Source organism: Mytilus edulis, chromosome 2 (genome assembly GCF_963676685.1).
Source record: "Mytilus edulis chromosome 2, xbMytEdul2.2, whole genome shotgun sequence".
NCBI lineage: Eukaryota > Metazoa > Mollusca > Bivalvia > Mytilida > Mytilidae > Mytilus > Mytilus edulis.
In genome coordinates, this window is record NC_092345.1 from 65,040,123 (window position 1) to 65,048,559 (window position 8,437).

Below are 8,437 nucleotides of genomic sequence, written 5' to 3' on the forward strand. Positions count from 1 at the left end.
ATGATAAATGCTAAAATAGTTTCTTTATCAGCCGATATTAACAATAGTTCATTTTTTTTTTAGATTTGTATTGCTGTTTCATAGTTTGATTTCTTTAAAATGTATTATTATACCTAATGATGTTACTCTCAGTGCACCAAAGGGGTGGCACGGAACTATTACGCAGGTATATACTATATTACGGATCAACTATCACTGATGCTTCCTCTCTGTGTAATTAGATTATACTTTTTTCATTATTTACTCTGAATAGGAAAAAAATTAACTACAAGTGACAACAAATTCAAAAGTGAGGAGGCAATGTTTGAATGTATATCAGTAATTAATTTAGTGCCACATCAATGTTTACTGTTTATCATCCCCCCAAAATAATCAATAATTACTGTTTATCACCCCACCCATTTCCCGGTCACAAACACACACACGCACACTTTATATTGTGGATTTAAAAATAACGATTTATAAATGTTGATGGAGCATTTATTAAGTGCAGAGACCAATTGTTAACCAATTACGATTTTGGAATGCTTAATTAGCAATCTAAATAGATATAGAAAGATGTGGTATGAGTGCGAATGAGACAACTCTCCATCCAAGTCACAATTTATAAAAGTAAACCATTATAGGTCAAGGTACGGTCTTCAACACGAAGCCTATTGTCAAACAGAACAGCAAGCTATAAGGGCCCCAGTGTGAAACCATTCAAACTGGAAAACCAACGGTATAATCTATATAAACAACCAGAAACAATTATGAACCACATAAACAGATGACAACCACTATCATCATATTCCTGTCTTAGGATAGGTGCAAACAATTGTAGTGGGATTAAACGTTTTAATGGTACCAAAACCTTCTCCCTTTTCTGAAACAGTAATATAACATCACAACATAGAAAGACGCACTATAAAATATCAATTGGAATGACTTAACTCAATAAAAAAACGTAGTAACACAAATTAAGCATAATGAACAAAAATACATTTGATCTGTGATACAATGTAAATACACGGTAAATAAAAATAATGGATGAATTATTACAGTAAAAGTATAAAACTGCTGTGAAGTGTTAAACAATTTGAGAAAAACATCAACTTTGGAAAAAATTACGTCATATTATACACAGGTAAATGAAAATAGTTTTGCTGTTACGTATAATTCTTCTGTCTATATATTCTTCCGTTTAAAAATACCAAGAAATTTCTTGTATGTCAATAAAACTAATCCATTTGAACTGAATTTTTAGCTGAATTTCTATATTGTTAAATCTATAAATTGACATAAATACATTTCATAACGTTAAAAGATACCGAAAATTATTATGTTCCCGACAATCCCAAATTATGAAACAGACACTGGAAATACAATTATTAAAACTCAATAAATTGGCAGGAAAACTACACAAGTCATACCCCTAGGGCTAATAATTCGGGTATACTATACACAAAGATTTCGATTAAAATTATGTAATTGCAAGAAGTAAAACATAATGATAATAGAAGTTATCCCAGAATGAACATCCTTTAATATCTGTAACAATACGAGAGCAGATCATAGCATGCACATAAAAACATGTTCCAGTTCATCAGATTATTTTCATCATATTGAGATGTCTATAAGATTCTAAATATTAGTACACAAATTTTTGAACAGCTAAAAACTTCACTACAATTATATCGACAAATAACAAATATAGTGATATCAATCAAATTTGTACTTGTTTGGCTTTATTACTATTTTAATCTGAGCGTTACTGATGAGTCTTATGTAGACGAAACGCGCGTCTGGCGTATTAAATTATAATCCCGGGCCCAGTTTCATGAAGCTGTTTTAGGACTAAGACGTGTCTTAGAATGGTCGTACGACATATCTAAGTCCTAAGTGGGTTTCACAAAGTGGTCCTAAATTAGGATAGCTCTAAAAGTTGGTCATAAAGTTAGGACAACACGAGAGGTGTCTTATGATGGTCTTAGGATAGTCAAACGTTTATTTATATAAATTACACTTTTATATTAATTTTGCAATTTATCTTACTATTATCTAATTACCTATTCTCCTTTTCCTGCTTATTATGTAATCTTTATAGATTGAATTCAACTCACTTGTACCAAAAAAGTGTCATCATTTTATATTCTTTGTTTTTCTCAATTTTGTATTAAAAATGGTAGTTCGCTTCTCAGTTTCAAAGTAATAAACTTTTCAAAACACTAGTTTATATTGATAGGGGATTAATAAAGGAATCCAAAGAGCAAAAAAATATATAGGTCACCGTGCTTGTTTTCGAAATATAAGCCATTGAAATTTTGGCGGAAATATATTCTCTCTTGACTTTTCATAGAACTTTATCATTGACAAGTTTAAGGTGTTAAAAACTATTAAAAAGTAATTAAAATTAAGACTTTTACAGATGACTTATCATTACACATGTAAAAGATTTACAAAAAGAAAAATGGGGGTCACCGGGCAAATTTTTTCAAGGCATTCAAGTGGATAAAACCAGAGGATCCTTAATCAATCAATACGTTTAGTATAATTTATGGCGTTGTCAGTTTGTTTTAGATTTATGAGTTTGACTGTCCCTTTGGTATCTTTCGTCCCTCTTTTATGGTAAATACATACTACATTTACATGATTATTTCCGTAAATCAATGTTTATATTTAAAATTTAAAGAACTTGCGACATTTTTAGGATGTCTTAGCTAAGATCATCCTAAGACAGCTTCGAGACGAGGTCTGAGATATGTCCTAGGATAGTTATAAGAGGATCATTAGACATGTCCTTAGATATATCGTATGGCATGTGTTAGGATAGCTTCGTGAAACCGGCCCCCGATACCTTTGATAACTATTTACCAAGTTTGTAATAATGTAGTATCATTTTAACTACATGTATAATAACATTGAGAATGGAAACAGGGAATATGTCAAAGAGAGAACAGTCCGACCATAAAGCAGAAAAGACCCGACTAGTTAACTAGTTATTTATGCTCTGAATATTTCCCATCTACATTTCGGTGGATTATCTTTATATAAACGTTTAATATTTATAATGTTAAGATAAGTGAAAAAAAAAGATTAAAAAATAACAGTTCATATGTTGAAAAAATGCTATCAAAACCGTGCAAAAAGCTCTTATATTGGAAAACCGTTTACGCAATTATTATAGAAGATATATATAGTTTCTAAAATAGTTTCCATTTGTTAACCATATTTTAAAACTGACATTGTTTGTATGATAAAATACAACTTCCTTGAAGGTCTGAATCTTACATTATGATCTCATATAGCGACACGTGAACAAAAAACACACATCACAAGCAGACTTTACCCTAGATCTATTCTAAATTTGTCATATGTATATTAATATGTTAACATCCAAAGGAAATAATTCTCTGTTTAAATTTTGTATATTTATATAATTCGATGATAAAATGTTTTTAATATAATATGTATTTTAAAGTAATTAACGAAAACCTGCTCGTATGTTTTTATGTTCTTTAGACTGCAATAGAGAATCACTATCAGTCTTACATAACCGCATTCGATTCTTATTGGAGAATTATTTGGCATTACTTTTACGGGAGTTCGAATCGTTCTATATTTTGTCTTTATGTTAGGTGTTAATTTGTGGTGCCTCTTGCTAATCTGATGAGCAAAGCAGTTTGTTTTGTCACACCACTGTCCCAGGTTAGGAGAAGATGGATCTTTACCCCGCCACATTCTATATGTCTTTTTCAAATCGGGAAATTTAAGACAAATGAGGCCCCTCATGGGGGGGTCCTAGTAATCACATAATCACCATTTTTTTGCCAATATAATCACATAATCATTAAATATTTGCTTATCTTTAGTAATCAAATAATCATAAACTAAAAATACAGTCCTAGGTAATCAAATAATCATGAAATATTTGGCTTAATAATCAAATAATCATTAAAAAAAACGGCCAAGTAATCACATAATCAAAAACCCCATGAGGGCCCTCACAAATGGTTGCCGCAGGAAACAACTTTCTTTTTTGAATTAATCAGGTTGTTGCCTTTTTCGTTTTGAATTTTTTACATTTTATCATGTCGGGGTATTTCATACTGTATATATTTTGCTCGTTGTTAAAGACTATGATGACCTAAAGTTGCTTAAATCTGCTTCATTTGGGCTATGATTGTTTTCTGATTGGAAATCATATCACTTGTCCTTATTTTATATTTACAAATCAACCATGAAAATTAGGTCGAGGTCAGATGAAACACAATATGGTTGTATTATTGCTGTATAGTATTCGAGAAATGGATAAAACCGCGAAAAGTAAACATTGACTAATTAACATTTTAAAAGAGATCAAGTTCAAATGAAACCTGCCGGACAGACATGAACACTTTTAAATCATTCTGGAGAGTTGTCTTATATGCAACCATGCCAATGCAACCAACAATCAATCAATATATGTAATCATAATACATCTTCTTATTTTCATATTTACACCAAAAACAGTTGACATATTGTCGTTAGATACGTACTAAGTCACACAATTTTTACCTGATCACTGATCCATGAAATGAAGTCAAGGTAAAGTGAGTCTGTCAGACAGGTATGTAGACCTTGAAAGAATTCCATATGCCAAATGCAGTTTTTCTCATGATAAGTGAGAAATTTGCATGTCAAAACAGTCTGCTCAAGTACAATGGATATACGACTACGACAGACGGAATATTTGTACCCGCGACTTTCGTCTCAAGGCGAGGCAAAAAAGCATGTAAATATTATCAATATGGTATTGTTAAATTATTTCGTTCATTCTTTTAAATTTTGTTTAAAGATTAGTCATCAACCGGACAATTTTTTTCTGAATCTTCTTATAATTTTCCAACTTCTATAATTATATATGAAACCTGCGACCAATATAATTTTTATGATGTATAAGTCTCATATGAAACATTAAGGATGTATTTGTCAAAATGATAATCAGTTAACTCTAACAATTTCTTCCTGTCTACCAAAGAATTCTTGTGAAATGATCAAAATTAATGCAAATAATTTGTAACATAGTAGCAATCAACAATATCTATATTCCTACTGGTAACTTCGTGACATTTAAAGTTATCTAAAAGTCCTTTCGTAGTTTGCAGATAAAGCATCTTAGGAAAAGACTTGAGACAAGGCTCCGTGTTGAACGCCGTTCTTTGACCAACAATGGTTTACTTTTACAAATTGTGACTTGGATGGAGAGTTGTCTCATTGGCACTCATACGACATCTTCTTATATATATATATATAACTTTTAAAGATTAAACAATATATATATATATATATATTGTTTAATCTTTAAAAGTTATGATAAAAACTTATACATATTTGCTTCGTAAAACAGACCCAATAATATATCTCAAGCATCTCAGGCGATACTAAGGGACTGTGCAATATTTATATATCTGAGGGTGGGACCGGTGCAAACATGGACGGGGCACATACTTTTTACATGCAATTAATGAGTGGGACGCAAAGTTTTTGTAACACACCTTTGGCGGGGCGCACACTTTTTTAAACACCCTTCGTGTGTGCATACAAAAATTAAATCAGAGTATAACAGATTAAAACTATTTGTGATTTCTGTGGAAAAAAGTAACTTGATAGAAAAAGAACAATTGAATTTAAAACAAAATAACCAAATACAGTGCTTCAATATATTTTTGTGTTTATGCTTTTAATAATCATTATTAAAAAAAAATATAATTCTGATCAAAATTCTGGAAAACTATAAACAATGTTTTGAAAATTAAACATATGACATAACATATGGTAATAAATGCTTAAACGTAAAACAACTTCAATTGTATTTTAAATAAATCTTTAACAAGACAAAATTAAATTCTTAAACATTAAAAGAATTACAATTTAATCTATGAAAAAGCTGAATTATGTCCCTTGGGAGTATTAATTCAACAAAAGTCCTTGCAAACAGTAGAAAATGAAAAAATATATATGCCTGATATAATTAAAGATATAAACTACAAAATCAAGCACTATTGAAATATTTTCTGCATGAATTGCCAAGAATGTGAACAAATTCTCTACACAGGAGAATATTAATTCTATCTAAATTTGGCCTCACTGAGTAGGCCTTTTTTTCTTAGATGGACAATTTTAACACTGAAAATGCTTCTAGTATGATTAAATATTGCCTTACTCCATAAACAGTACAAACTAAATCAGAACATTTCCAATTTTAATTGCTAGAGAAATACCCAAGTGATACATTAGGGAATTACACAGCAAAGAAGGCAAATATCTCTGTTAAAAACATTTGTCGCGCGACTTGAATTCTGGTGTTTCCAATTTAACTATTTATTGCGGAAGGTGAAAAGAAATACAAAAGAACTATAGTTTGGTGCCTTTTATACAATATAGTTAAGAACTCCTAGAATAAATTTTATATCAGTACCCATCAATTTGACTTATTATGATGAATCAGCACTTTTCTCAACACAGTATTGTTCTCAGTGAATAATTTTTATTCTTTGTGATAAAAATCAAATGTACTTATAAAAAGCTTCAAAATAGTATAACTGATGCCCACTATCATTTTACACCAAAATTATGAAATTTTGGAAGTCTTTTTAAATAGTTGTCTAGAAAATATTTCAATAGGTAATAAAATTTATTTTGTAAATAAACACACTGCAATTATTCATAGATAAATACAAAAAAATATATTGTACCCTTACATTCAATCACAGTTGACTTCCTTCAAAAATAAAATCTTTAGTATATTGAATTATATGCATTTGAGTTGAAATATCAACTCTGATATACATGTATTATTGAATGTTGTGATTTTTGTTAAAAAATATCATGTTTCCATATATGGGTTTCATTTTTTTCCAGCGGGGCAAGGACTTTTTTTCATAAATTGAAGCAGGGCAAGAACTTTTTTTATAATAAATATTGGCGGGGCATACATTTTTTTTTTTAAATATTTGCTGTACACCGGCCCACCCTCAGAAAAATATTGCACAGTCCCTAAAATAATTTCTGTATTATAGAATATTACCAATAGTTCAAATTTTTCAGATTTGCATTGCTGTTTCTTAGTTGTCATTTTTCTTTAAAAAAATATTATGGAGATGAACAACCTAATGATGTTACTCTCACCAAAGGTGTGACACGTTACTATTATACGCAGGTATTACGGATCGGGGAGAGATCCGATTGCTCCAAAAATGCGTCCTTTTGCGCCACAACTTTTTTTCTTTAATGATACGTTTGCGCCACATGTTTTCAAATTACATGGTATCATTTGAGCCAAATATAAAATATACGATTGCGCCAATTAGAAGAAAAATTACTTCCTTACTCCTTTATTCGGACTTGGAACCGGTAGTTTAACCGGCAAATGTTTACTTTTCTGTACCATATCTTTTTCTTACTGCTGGTGCATGGATACCTCCCAATTTAATGTATGTAGTAGCTTGTAACTTCACTTTATTGTCCAAAAGCACAAAAATTGAAGGATGAAATGCATAAAACAGTTCATAATAATTCCTAATAGCACAATAAAGACCATACGTATGGTGGGAACAAAACACTGTGTCAACAACATTTGTGGCTTAAACTTACTCAGCAAAAGCTTCTATTTATTATATTTACTATAGTGTCATATTAAATAATATTCAGCAAAGCAAAAAGTTTGATTCTCTCTTTGTACATTGACTGTCTAATGCATTTTAAGTCATTTCTCTTCAGATGCTCATGTTCATGGTGAAATGTCTCCGAACATATGATACTTTTAAGCAAAAAATAAGAATAAATATATAGTAATCATTAATATATATGATAGATATGTGTACAGGTAAACTGGTGCAAATGAGTTCCGAATATTGGCGCAATTGATACATTTGGAAAACAAAATTTGGCGCAAATGATACCCCTGAAAAATAGCAATTGGCGCAAAAGGACTGCTGCCACGGATCGACTATCACTGATTGCTACCTCTCGCACATGTAATTAGCTTTAACTTTATCAATATATATCCTGAGAAGGATTTTTTTTAACAACAGGTGACAACAAATCTAAAAGCGAGGAGACACTGTTTGAGGGTATATTCTCCATCAATTATTACTGTTTATCAGTATCCTTCCCGGCCATACACACACACATTTAGTGGATTTCAAAATAATGACCATGCAGATACCAATTGTTAAACAATAACGATTTTGCTCACGATTTTGGAATGCTTGAGCAATCAAAAACCTATCACAGACTAATATTTTCATAATCACATACATTCAAAAACTTGATGCCATTGTTTCAGTTGATCATATATGTTTGTACGAACTAAATACATCTGTACTCAACAACGGCAATGTCCTATGTTGTATGGACAAGTCGGCTATCCTTAATAAGAACCAGCTTGATTAGCCATTCCATTTGAATATAGATT